Here is a 14,187-nt window from a genome sequence, read left to right as displayed (position 1 = left end):
CCATGTGTCATGGGAATATGACTGAGGTTTGATTCTGGAAATATGTGACCTGGGAACTTGACTGAGGTTTGATGGCAGAAACCTGTGAACTGGCAACCTGACAGAGGTTTGATTGTAGAACCCTGTGCCCTGGAAATATGAGTGTGGCCTGGTACTGGAAACCCATGGCCTAGGAATTTGACATTGGTTTGATTCTGGTACCCTGTTGCCTGGGAACATGAAATCGGTTTGATTGTGGAAACCTGTGGTCTGGGAATATGACTGAGGTTTGATGGTGGTACCCTATGGCATGGGAACATGACTGAGGCGTGATTTTGGAATCCTGTGTCCTGGGAACATGACATTTGTTTAGATTGTGGAATACTGTGCCCTGGGAACCTGACTGAGGCTTGGTTCTGGAACCATGTGGACTGGGAACATGACTGAGGTTTTATTCTGGAACCCTGTAGCCTGGGAACATGAAATCGGTTTGATTGTGGAAACCTGTGGTCTGGGAATATGACTGAGGTTTGATGGTGGTACCCTATGGCCTGGCAACATGACTGAGGTTTGATTCTGCATCCCTGTGGCCTGGGATCATGACATCTGTTTAGATTGTGGAATACTGTGCCATGGGAACCTGACTGAGGCTTGGTTCTGGAACTCTGTGGACTGGGAACATGACTGAGGTTTTATTCTGGGACCCTGTAACCTGGGAACATAACTGAGGATTGATTCTGCAACCCTGTGGCCTGCGAACATGACATCAGTGGATTCTGGAACCCTGTGTCCTGGGAACATGAGAACGGTTTGATTGTGGAACCCTGTGGCCTGGGAACATGTCTGAAGTTTGATGGTGGAAACCTGTGGCTTGGCAGCATGACTGAGGTTTGTTCCTGAAACCCTGTTCCCTGGGAACATGACTGAGGTTTGATTCTGGACACCTTTGTCCTGGGAACATGACTGTGGTTTGATTGTGGAACCATGGGTCCTGGAAACTTGACTGCGGCCTGGTATTGGAAACCCATAGCCTAGGAAATTGACATTGGTTTGATTCTGGAACCCTGTGGCCTGGGAACATGACTGAGGCGTGATTCGGGAAACCTGTGGCCTGGGAACATGACATCTGTTTAGATTGTGGAATACTGTGCCCTGGGAACCTGACTGAAGGCTTGGTTCTGGAATCCTGTGGACTGGGAACATGACTGAGGATTGATTCTGTGACCATATGGCCTGGGAATATGACTGAGGTTTGATTCTGGAAACCATTGGCCTGGGAACATGACTGATTTTAGATTGTGGAATCCTGTGGCCTGGAACATGACATCGGTTTGGATTCTGGTACCCTGTTGCCTGGCAACCTGAAATCGGTTTGATTGTGGAAACCTGTGGTCTGGGAATATGACTGAGCTTTGATGGTGGTACCCTATGTCCTGGAAACATGACTGAGGTTTGATTCTGGATCCCTGTGGCCTGGGAACATGACTGAGGCGTGATTCTGGGAACCTGTGGCCTGGGAACCTGACATCTGTTTAGATTGTGGAATACTGTGCCCTGGGAACCTGACTGAGGCTTGGTTTTGGAACCCTGTGGACTGGGAACATGACTGAGGTTTTATTCTGGAACCCTGTAGCCTGGGAATATAACTGAGGATTGATTCTGGAACCCTGTTGCCTGGGAACCTGAGAAAGGTTTGATTCTGGAACCCTGTGGCCTGGGAACATGTCTGAGGTTTGATGGTGGAAACCTGTGGCTTGGCAACATGACTGATGTTTGCTCCTGGAACCCTGTTCCCTGGGAACATGACTGAGGTTTGATTCTGGATCCATGTGTCCTAGGAATATGACTGAGGTGTCATTCTGGAAATCTGTGGCCTGGGAACTTGACTGAGGTTTGATGGCAGAAACCTGTGGACTGGCAACATGACTGAGGTTTGATTGTAGAACCCTGTGCCCTGGAAACATGACTGTGGCCTGATACTGGAAACCCATGGCATAGGAACTTGACAGTGGTTTGATTCTGAAACCCTGTGGCCTGGGAACATGACTGAGGCATGATTCTGGAAACCTGTGGCCTGGGAACATGACATCTGTTTAGATTGGGGAATACTGTGCCCTGGGAACCTGACTGAGGCTTGGTTCTGGAACCCTGTGGGCTGGGAACATGAAATCGTTTTGGGTTCTGGTACCCTGTTGCCTGGGAACATGAAATCGGTTTGATTGTGGAAACCTGTGGTCTGGGAATATGACTGAGGTTTGATGGTGTTACCCTATGGCCTGGCGACATGACTGAGGTTTTATTCTGGAACCCTGTAGCCTCCGAACATAACTGATGATTGATTCTGCAAACCTGTGGCCTGGGAACATGACATCAGTGGATTCTGGAATCCTGTGGCCTGGGAATATGACTGAGGTTTGATTCTGGAAATCTGTGGCCTGGGAACTTGACTGAGGTTTGATGGCAGAAACCTGTGGACTGGCAACATGACTGAGGTTTGATTGTAGAACCCTGTGCCCTGGAAACATGACTGTGGCCTGGTACTGGAAACCCATGGCCTAGGAATTTGACATTGTTTTGATTCTGGAACCCTGTGGCATGGGAACATGACTGAGGCATGATTCTGGAAACCTGTGGCCTGGGAATATGACTGAGGTTTGATGGTAGTGCCCTATGGCCTGGCAACATGACTGAGGTTTGATTCTGGATCCCTGTGGACTGGGAACATGCCTGAGGCGTGATTCTGGAATCCTGTGGCCTAGGAACATGACATCTGTTTAGATTGTGGAATATTGTGCCCTGGGAATCTGACTGAGGCTTGGTTCTGGGACCCTGTGGACTGGGAACATGACTGAGGTTTTATTCTGGAACCCTGTAGCCTGCGAACATAACTGAGGATTGATTCTGCAAACCTGTGGCCTAGGAACATGACATCAGTGGATTCTGGAAGCCTGTGGCCTGGGAACATGAGAACGGTTTGATTCTGGAACCCTGTGGCCTGGGAACATGTCTGAGGTTTCATGGTGGAAACCTGTGGCTTGGCAACATGACTGAAGTTTGTTCCTGGAACCCTGTTCCCTGGGAACATGACTGAGGTTAGATTCTGGACACCTTTGTCCTGGGAACATGACTGTGGTTTGATTGTGGAACCATGGGTCCTGCAAACATGACTGAGGTTTGATTCTGTAACCATGTGTCCTGGGAATATGACTGAGGTTTGATTCTGGAAATCTGTGACCTGGGAACTTGACTGAGGTTTGATGGCAGAAACCTGTGAACTGGCAACCTGACAGAGGTTTGATTGTAGAACCCTGTGGCCTGGAAACATGAGTGTGGCCTGGTACTGGAAACCCATGGCCTAGGAATTTGACATTGGTTTGATTCTGGAACTCTGTGGCCTGGGAACATGACTAAGTCGTGATTCTGGAAACCTGAGGCCTGGTAACATGACATCTGTTTAGATTGTGGAATACTGTGCCCTGGGAACCTGACTGAAGGCTTGGTTCTGGAATCCTGTGGAGTGGAAACAAGACTGAGGTTTGATTCTGGAACCATGTGGCCTGGGAATATGACTGTGGTTTGATTCTGGAAACCATTGGCCTGGGAACATGACTGATGTTAGATTGTGGAATCCTGTGGCCTGGGAACATGACACCAGTTTGGATTCTGGTACCCTGTTGCCTGGGAACATGAAATCGGTTTGATTGTGGAAACCTGTGGTCTGGGAATATGACTGAGGTTTGATGGTGGTACCCTATGGCCTGGCAATATGACTGAGGTTTGATGGTGGTACCCTATGGCATGGGAACATGACTGAGGCGTGATTCTGGAATCCTGTGTCCTGGGAACATGACATCTGTTTAGATTGTGGAATAGTGTGCCCTGGGAACCTGACTGAGGCTTGGTTCTGGAACCCTGTGGACTGGGAACATGCCTGAGGTTTTATTCTGGAATCCTGTGGCCTGGGAACATGAAATCGGTTTGATTGTGGAAACCTGTGGTCTGGGAATATGACTGAGGTTTGATGGTGGTACCCTATGGCCTGGCAACATGACTGAGGTTTGATTCTGCATCCCTGTGGCCTGGGATCATGACATCTGTTTAGATTGTGGAATACTGTGCCATGGGAACCTGACTGAGGCTTGGTTCTGGAACTCTGTGGACTGGGAACATTACTGAGGTTTTATTCTGGAACCCTGTAACCTGCGAACATAACTGAGGATTGATTCTGCAACCCTGTGGCCTGCGAACATGACATCAGTGGATTCTGGAACCCTGTGTCCTGGGAACATGAGAACGGTTTGATTGTGGAACCCTGTGGCCTGGGAACATGTCTGAAGTTTGATGGTGGAAACCTGTGGCTTGGCAGCATGACTGAGGTTTGTTCCTGAAACCCTGTTCCCTGGGAACATGACTGAGGTTTGATTCTGGACACCTTTGTCCTGGGAACATGACTGTGGTTTGATTGTGGAACCATGGGTCCTGGAAACTTGACTGCGGCCTGGTACTGGAAACCCATAGCCTAGGAAATTGACATTGGTTTGATTCTGGAACCCTGTGGCCTGGGAACATGACTGAGGCGTGATTCGGGAAACCTGTGGCCTGGGAACATGACATCTGTTTAGATTGTGGAATACTGTGCCCTGGGAACCTGACTGAAGGCTTGGTTCTGGAATCCTGTGGACTGGGAACATGAGTGAGGATTGATTCTGTGACCATATGGCCTGGGAATATGACTGAGGTTTGATTCTGGAAACCATTGGCCTGGGAACATGACTGATGTTAGATTGTGGAATCCTGTGGCCTGGGAACATGACATCGGTTTGGATTCTGGTACCCTGTTGCCTGGCAACCTGAAATCGGTTTGATTGTGGAAACCTGTGGTCTGGGAATATGACTGAGCTTTGATGGTGGTACCCTATGTCCTGGAAACATGACTGAGGTTTGATTCTGGATCCCTGTGGCCTGGGAACATGATTGAGGCGTGATTCTGGGAACCTGTGGCCTGGGAATATGACTGAGGTTTGATGGTAGTGCCCTATGGCCTGGCAACATGACTGAGGTTTGATTCTGGATCCCTGTGGACTGGGAACATGCCTGAGGCGTGATTCTGGAATCCTGTGGCCTAGGAACATGACATCTGTTTAGATTGTGGAATATTGTGCCCTGGGAATCTGACTGAGGCTTGGTTCTGGGACCCTGTGGACTGGGAACATGACTGAGGTTTTATTCTGGAACCCTGTAGCCTGCGAACATAACTGAGGATTGATTCTGCAAACCTGTGGCCTAGGAACATGACATCAGTGGATTCTGGAACCCTGTGGCCTGGGAACATGAGAACGGTTTGATTCTGGAACCCTGTGGCCTGGGAACATGTCTGAGGTTTCATGGTGGAAACCTGTGGCTTGGCAACATGACTGAAGTTTGTTCCTGGAACCCTGTTCCCTGGGAACATGACTGAGGTTTGATTCTGGACACCTTTGTCCTGGGAACATGACTGTGGTTTGATTGTGGAACCATGGGTCCTGCAAACATGACTGAGGTTTGATTCTGTAACCATGTGTCCTGGGAATATGACTGAGGTTTGATTCTGGAAATCTGTGACCTGGGAACTTGACTGAGGTTTGATGGCAGAAACCTGTGAACTGGCAACCTGACAGAGGTTTGATTGTAGAACCCTGTGGCCTGGAAACATGAGTGTGGCCTGGTACTGGAAACCCATGGCCTAGGAATTTGACATTGGTTTGATTCTGGAACTCTGTGGCCTGGGAACATGACTAAGTCGTGATTCTGGAAACCTGAGGCCTGGTAACATGACATCTGTTTAGATTGTGGAATACTGTGCCCTGGGAACATGACTGAAGGCTTGGTTCTGGAATCCTGTGGAGTGGGAACAAGACTGAGGTTTGATTCTGGAACCATGTGGCCTGGGAATATGACTGTGGTTTGATTCTGGAAACCATTGGCCTGGGAACATGACTGATGTTAGATTGTGGAATCCTGTGGCCTGGGAACATGACACCAGTTTGGATTCTGGTACCCTGTTGCCTGGGAACATGAAATCGGTTTGATTGTGGAAACCTGTGGTCTGGGAATATGACTGAGGTTTGATGGTGGTACCCTATGGCCTGGCAATATGACTGAGGTTTGATGGTGGTACCCTATGGCATGGGAACATGACTGAGGCGTGATTCTGGAATCCTGTGTCCTGGGAACATGACATCTGTTTAGATTGTGGAATAGTGTGCCCTGGGAACCTGACTGAGGCTTGGTTCTGGAACCCTGTGGACTGGGAACATGCCTGAGGTTTTATTCTGGAACCCTGTAGCCTGGGAACATGAAATCGGTTTGATTGTGGAAACCTGTGGTCTGGGAATATGACTGAGGTTTGATTCTGGATCCCTGTGCCCTGGAAACATGACTGTGGCCTGGTACTGGAAACCCATGGCCTAGGAACTTGACATTGGTTTGATTCTGGAACCCTGTGGCCTGGGAACATGACTGAGGCGTGATTCTGGAAACCTGTGGCCTGGGAACATGACATCTGTTTAGATTGTGGAATACTGTGCCCGGGGATTCTGACTGAGGCTTGGTTCTGGTACCCTGTGGACTGGGAACATGAATGAGGTTTTAATCTGGAACCCTGTAGCCTGTGAACATAACTGAGGATTGTTTCTGGAACCCTGTGGCCTGGGAACATGACATCAGTGGATTTTGGAACCCTGTGGCCTAGGAACATGAGAACGGTTTGATTCTGGAACCTTGTGGGCTGGGAACATGTCTGAGGTTTCATGGTGGAAACCTGTGGCTTGGCCACATGACTGAGGTTTGTTTCTGGAACCCTGATCCCTGGGAACATGACTGAGGTTTGATTCTGGACACCTTTGTCCTGGGAATATGACTGTGGTGTGATTGTGGAACAATGGGTCCTGCAAAAATGACTGAGGTTTGATTCTGGAACCATGTGTCCTGGGACTATGACTGAGGTTTGATTCTGGAAATCTGTGGCCTGGGAATTTGACTGAGGTTTGATGGCAGAAACCTGTGGACTGGCAACATGACTGAGGTTTGATTGTAGAACCCTGTGCCCTGGAAACATGACTGCGACCTGATACTTGAAACCCATGGCCTGGGAACTTGACATTGGTTTGATTCTGGATCCCTGTGGCCTGGGAACATGACTGAGGCGTGATTCTGGAATCCTGTGGCCTGAGAACATGACATCTGTTTAGATTGTGGAATACTGTGCCCTGCGAACCTGTTTGAGGCTTGGTTCTGGAATCCTGTGGCCTGGGAACATGACATCTGTGGATTCTGGAACCCTGTGGCCTGGGAACATGAGAACGGTTTGATTCTGGATCCCTGTGGCCTGGGAACATGTCTGAGGTTTGATGGTGGAAACCTGTGGCTTGGCAACATGACTGAGGTTTGTTTCTGGAACCCTGTTCCATAGGAACATGACTGAGGTTTGATTCTGGACACCTTTGTCCTGGGAACATGACTGTGGTTTGATTGTGGAACCATGGGTCCTGCAAACATGACTGAGGTTTCATTCTGGAACCATGTGTCATGGGAATATGACTGAGGTTTGATTCTGGAAATCTGTGGCCTGGGAACTTGACTGAGATTTGATGGCAGAAACCTGTGGACTGGCAACATGACAGAGGTTGGATTGTAGAACCCTGTGCCCTGGGAACTTGACTGAGGTTTAATGGCAGAAACCTATGGACTGGCAACATGACAGAGGTTTGAGTGTAGAACCCTGTGCCCTGGGTACATGACTGAGGCGTGATTCTGGAAACCTGTGGCCTGGGAACATGACATCTGTGTAGATTGTGGAATCCTGTGGCCTGGGAACATGAAATCGTTTTGGGTTCTGGTACCCTGTTGCCTGGGAACATGAAATCGGTTTGATTGTGGAAACCTGTGGTCTGGGAATATGACTGAGGTTTGATGGTGTTACCCTATGGCCTGGCGACATGACTGAGGTTTTATTCTGGAACCCTGTAGCCTGCGAACATAACTGAGGATTGATTCTGCAGTCCTGTGGCCTGCGAACATGACATCAGTGGATTCTGGAACCCTGTGGCCTGGGAACATGAGAACGGTTTGATTCTGGAACCCTGTGGCCTGGGAACATGTCTGAGGTTTCATGGTGGAAACCTGTGGCTTGGCAACATGACTGAGGTTTGTTACTGGAACCCTGTTCCCTGGGAACATGACTGAGGTTTGATTCTGGACACCTTTGTCCTGGGAACATGACTGTGGTTTGATTGTGGAACCATGGGTCCTGCAAACATGACTGAGGTTTGATTCTGTAACCATGTGTCCTGGGAATATGACTGAGGTTTGATTCTGGAAATATGTGACCTGGGAACTTGACTGAGGTTTGATGGCAGAAACCTGTGAACTGGCAACCTGACAGAGGTTTGATTGTAGAACCCTGTGCCCTGGAAATATGAGTGTGGCCTGGTACTGGAAACCCATGGCCTAGGAATTTGACATTGGTTTGATTCTGGTACCCTGTTGCCTGGGAACATGAAATCGGTTTGATTGTGGAAACCTGTGGTCTGGGAATATGACTGAGGTTTGATGGTGGTACCCTATGGCATGGGAACATGACTGAGGCGTGATTTTGGAATCCTGTGTCCTGGGAACATGACATTTGTTTAGATTGTGGAATACTGTGCCCTGGGAACCTGACTGAGGCTTGGTTCTGGAACCATGTGGACTGGGAACATGACTGAGGTTTTATTCTGGAACCCTGTAGCCTGGGAACATGAAATCGGTTTGATTGTGGAAACCTGTGGTCTGGGAATATGACTGAGGTTTGATGGTGGTACCCTATGGCCTGGCAACATGACTGAGGTTTGATTCTGCATCCCTGTGGCCTGGGATCATGACATCTGTTTAGATTGTGGAATACTGTGCCATGGGAACCTGACTGAGGCTTGGTTCTGGAACTCTGTGGACTGGGAACATGACTGAGGTTTTATTCTGGGACCCTGTAACCTGCGAACATAACTGAGGATTGATTCTGCAACCCTGTGGCCTGCGAACATGACATCAGTGGATTCTGGAACCCTGTGTCCTGGGAACATGAGAACGGTTTGATTGTGGAACCCTGTGGCCTGGGAACATGTCTGAAGTTTGATGGTGGAAACCTGTGGCTTGGCAGCATGACTGAGGTTTGTTCCTGAAACCCTGTTCCCTGGGAACATGACTGAGGTTTGATTCTGGACACCTTTGTCATGGGAACATGACTGTGGTTTGATTGTGGAACCATGGGTCCTGGAAACTTGACTGCGGCCTGGTATTGGAAACCCATAGCCTAGGAAATTGACATTGGTTTGATTCTGGAACCCTGTGGCCTGGGAACATGACTGAGGCGTGATTCGGGAAACCTGTGGCCTGGGAACATGACATCTGTTTAGATTGTGGAATACTGTGCCCTGGGAACCTGACTGAAGGCTTGGTTCTGGAATCCTGTGGACTGGGAACATGACTGAAGATTGATTCTGTGACCATATGGCCTGGGAATATGACTGAGGTTTGATTCTGGAAACCATTGGCCTGGGAACATGACTGATTTTAGATTGTGGAATCCTGTGGCCTGGAACATGACATCGGTTTGGATTCTGGTACCCTGTTGCCTGGCAACCTGAAATCGGTTTGATTGTGGAAACCTGTGGTCTGGGAATATGACTGAGCTTTGATGGTGGTACCCTATGTCCTGGAAACATGACTGAGGTTTGATTCTGGATCCCTGTGGCCTGGGAACATGACTGAGGCGTGATTCTGGGAACCTGTGGCCTGGGAACCTGACATCTGTTTAGATTGTGGAATACTGTGCCCTGGGAACCTGACTGAGGCTTGGTTTTGGAACCCTGTGGACTGGGAACATGACTGAGGTTTTATTCTGGAACCCTGTAGCCTGGGAATATAACTGAGGATTGATTCTGGAACCCTGTTGCCTGGGAACCTGAGAAAGGTTTGATTCTGGAACCCTGTGGCCTGGGAACATGTCTGAGGTTTGATGGTGGAAACCTGTGGCTTGGCAACATGACTGATGTTTGCTCCTGGAACCCTGTTCCCTGGGAACATGACTGAGGTTTGATTCTGGATCCATGTGTCCTAGGAATATGACTGAGGTGTCATTCTGGAAATCTGTGGCCTGGGAACTTGACTGAGGTTTGATGGCAGAAACCTGTGGACTGGCAACATGACTGAGGTTTGATTGTAGAACCCTGTGCCCTGGAAACATGACTGTGGCCTGATACTGGAAACCCATGGCATAGGAACTTGACAGTGGTTTGATTCTGAAACCCTGTGGCCTGGGAACATGACTGAGGCATGATTCTGGAAACCTGTGGCCTGGGAACATGACATCTGTTTAGATTGGGGAATACTGTGCCCTGGGAACCTGACTGAGGCTTGGTTCTGGAACCCTGTGGGCTGGGAACATGAAATCGTTTTGGGTTCTGGTACCCTGTTGCCTGGGAACATGAAATCGGTTTGATTGTGGAAACCTGTGGTCTGGGAATATGACTGAGGTTTGATGGTGTTACCCTATGGCCTGGCGACATGACTGAGGTTTTATTCTGGAACCCTGTAGCCTCCGAACATAACTGATGATTGATTCTGCAAACCTGTGGCCTGGGAACATGACATCAGTGGATTCTGGAATCCTGTGGCCTGGGAATATGACTGAGGTTTGATTCTGGAAATCTGTGGCCTGGGAACTTGACTGAGGTTTGATGGCAGAAACCTGTGGACTGGCAACATGACTGAGGTTTGATTGTAGAACCCTGTGCCCTGGAAACATGACTGTGGCCTGGTACTGGAAACCCATGGCCTAGGAATTTGACATTGTTTTGATTCTGGAACCCTGTGGCATGGGAACATGACTGAGGCATGATTCTGGAAACCTGTGGCCTGGGAATATGACTGAGGTTTGATGGTAGTGCCCTATGGCCTGGCAACATGACTGAGGTTTGATTCTGGATCCCTGTGGACTGGGAATATGCCTGAGGCGTGATTCTGGAATCCTGTGGCCTAGGAACATGACATCTGTTTAGATTGTGGAATATTGTGCCCTGGGAATCTGACTGAGGCTTGGTTCTGGGACCCTGTGGACTGGGAACATGACTGAGGTTTTATTCTGGAACCCTGTAGCCTGCGAACATAACTGAGGATTGATTCTGCAAACCTGTGGCCTAGGAACATGACATCAGTGGATTCTGGAAGCCTGTGGCCTGGGAACATGAGAACGGTTTGATTCTGGAACCCTGTGGCCTGGGAACATGTCTGAGGTTTCATGGTGGAAACCTGTGGCTTGGCAACATGACTGAAGTTTGTTCCTGGAACCCTGTTCCCTGGGAACATGACTGAGGTTAGATTCTGGACACCTTTGTCCTGGGAACATGACTGTGGTTTGATTGTGGAACCATGGGTCCTGCAAACATGACTGAGGTTTGATTCTGTAACCATGTGTCCTGGGAATATGACTGAGGTTTGATTCTGGAAATCTGTGACCTGGGAACTTGACTGAGGTTTGATGGCAGAAACCTGTGAACTGGCAACCTGACAGAGGTTTGATTGTAGAACCCTGTGGCCTGGAAACATGAGTGTGGCCTGGTACTGGAAACCCATGGCCTAGGAATTTGACATTGGTTTGATTCTGGAACTCTGTGGCCTGGGAACATGACTAAGTCGTGATTCTGGAAACCTGAGGCCTGGTAACATGACATCTGTTTAGATTGTGGAATACTGTGCCCTGGGAACATGACTGAAGGCTTGGTTCTGGAATCCTGTGGAGTGGAAACAAGACTGAGGTTTGATTCTGGAACCATGTGGCCTGGGAATATGACTGTGGTTTGATTCTGGAAACCATTGGCCTGGGAACATGACTGATGTTAGATTGTGGAATCCTGTGGCCTGGGAACATGACACCAGTTTGGATTCTGGTACCCTGTTGCCTGGGAACATGAAATCGGTTTGATTGTGGAAACCTGTGGTCTGGGAATATGACTGAGGTTTGATGGTGGTACCCTATGGCCTGGCAATATGACTGAGGTTTGATGGTGGTACCCTATGGCATGGGAACATGACTGAGGCGTGATTCTGGAATCCTGTGTCCTGGGAACATGACATCTGTTTAGATTGTGGAATAGTGTGCCCTGGGAACCTGACTGAGGCTTGGTTCTGGAACCCTGTGGACTGGGAACATGCCTGAGGTTTTATTCTGGAATCCTGTGGCCTGGGAACATGAAATCGGTTTGATTGTGGAAACCTGTGGTCTGGGAATATGACTGAGGTTTGATGGTGGTACCCTATGGCCTGGCAACATGACTGAGGTTTGATTCTGCATCCCTGTGGCCTGGGATCATGACATCTGTTTAGATTGTGGAATACTGTGCCATGGGAACCTGACTGAGGCTTGGTTCTGGAACTCTGTGGACTGGGAACATTACTGAGGTTTTATTCTGGAACCCTGTAACCTGCGAACATAACTGAGGATTGATTCTGCAACCCTGTGGCCTGCGAACATGACATCAGTGGATTCTGGAACCCTGTGTCCTGGGAACATGAGAACGGTTTGATTGTGGAACCCTGTGGCCTGGGAACATGTCTGAAGTTTGATGGTGGAAACCTGTGGCTTGGCAGCATGACTGAGGTTTGTTCCTGAAACCCTGTTCCCTGGGAACATGACTGAGGTTTGATTCTGGACACCTTTGTCCTGGGAACATGACTGTGGTTTGATTGTGGAACCATGGGTCCTGGAAACTTGACTGCGGCCTGGTACTGGAAACCCATAGCCTAGGAAATTGACATTGGTTTGATTCTGGAACCCTGTGGCCTGGGAACATGACTGAGGCGTGATTCGGGAAACCTGTGGCCTGGGAACATGACATCTGTTTAGATTGTGGAATACTGTGCCCTGGGAACCTGACTGAAGGCTTGGTTCTGGAATCCTGTGGACTGGGAACATGAGTGAGGATTGATTCTGTGACCATATGGCCTGGGAATATGACTGAGGTTTGATTCTGGAAACCATTGGCCTGGGAACATGACTGATGTTAGATTGTGGAATCCTGTGGCCTGGGAACATGACATCGGTTTGGATTCTGGTACCCTGTTGCCTGGCAACCTGAAATCGGTTTGATTGTGGAAACCTGTGGTCTGGGAATATGACTGAGCTTTGATGGTGGTACCCTATGTCCTGGAAACATGACTGAGGTTTGATTCTGGATCCCTGTGGCCTGGGAACATGATTGAGGCGTGATTCTGGGAACCTGTGGCCTGGGAATATGACTGAGGTTTGATGGTAGTGCCCTATGGCCTGGCAACATGACTGAGGTTTGATTCTGGATCCCTGTGGACTGGGAACATGCCTGAGGCGTGATTCTGGAATCCTGTGGCCTAGGAACATGACATCTGTTTAGATTGTGGAATATTGTGCCCTGGGAATCTGACTGAGGCTTGGTTCTGGGACCCTGTGGACTGGGAACATGACTGAGGTTTTATTCTGGAACCCTGTAGCCTGCGAACATAACTGAGGATTGATTCTGCAAACCTGTGGCCTAGGAACATGACATCAGTGGATTCTGGAACCCTGTGGCCTGGGAACATGAGAACGGTTTGATTCTGGAACCCTGTGGCCTGGGAACATGTCTGAGGTTTCATGGTGGAAACCTGTGGCTTGGCAACATGACTGAAGTTTGTTCCTGGAACCCTGTTCCCTGGGAACATGACTGAGGTTTGATTCTGGACACCTTTGTCCTGGGAACATGACTGTGGTTTGATTGTGGAACCATGGGTCCTGCAAACATGACTGAGGTTTGATTCTGTAACCATGTGTCCTGGGAATATGACTGAGGTTTGATTCTGGAAATCTGTGACCTGGGAACTTGACTGAGGTTTGATGGCAGAAACCTGTGAACTGGCAACCTGACAGAGGTTTGATTGTAGAACCCTGTGGCCTGGAAACATGAGTGTGGCCTGGTACTGGAAACCCATGGCCTAGGAATTTGACATTGGTTTGATTCTGGAACTCTGTGGCCTGGGAACATGACTAAGTCGTGATTCTGGAAACCTGAGGCCTGGTAACATGACATCTGTTTAGATTGTGGAATACTGTGCCCTGGGAACATGACTGAAGGCTTGGTTCTGGAATCCTGTGGAGTGGAAACAAGACTGAGGTTTGATTCT

Source organism: Balaenoptera ricei, chromosome 14, assembly GCF_028023285.1.
Source record: "Balaenoptera ricei isolate mBalRic1 chromosome 14, mBalRic1.hap2, whole genome shotgun sequence".
In the NCBI taxonomy this organism is placed as follows: domain Eukaryota; kingdom Metazoa; phylum Chordata; class Mammalia; order Artiodactyla; family Balaenopteridae; genus Balaenoptera; species Balaenoptera ricei.
Note: the sequence above shows the minus strand (reverse complement) of the source record.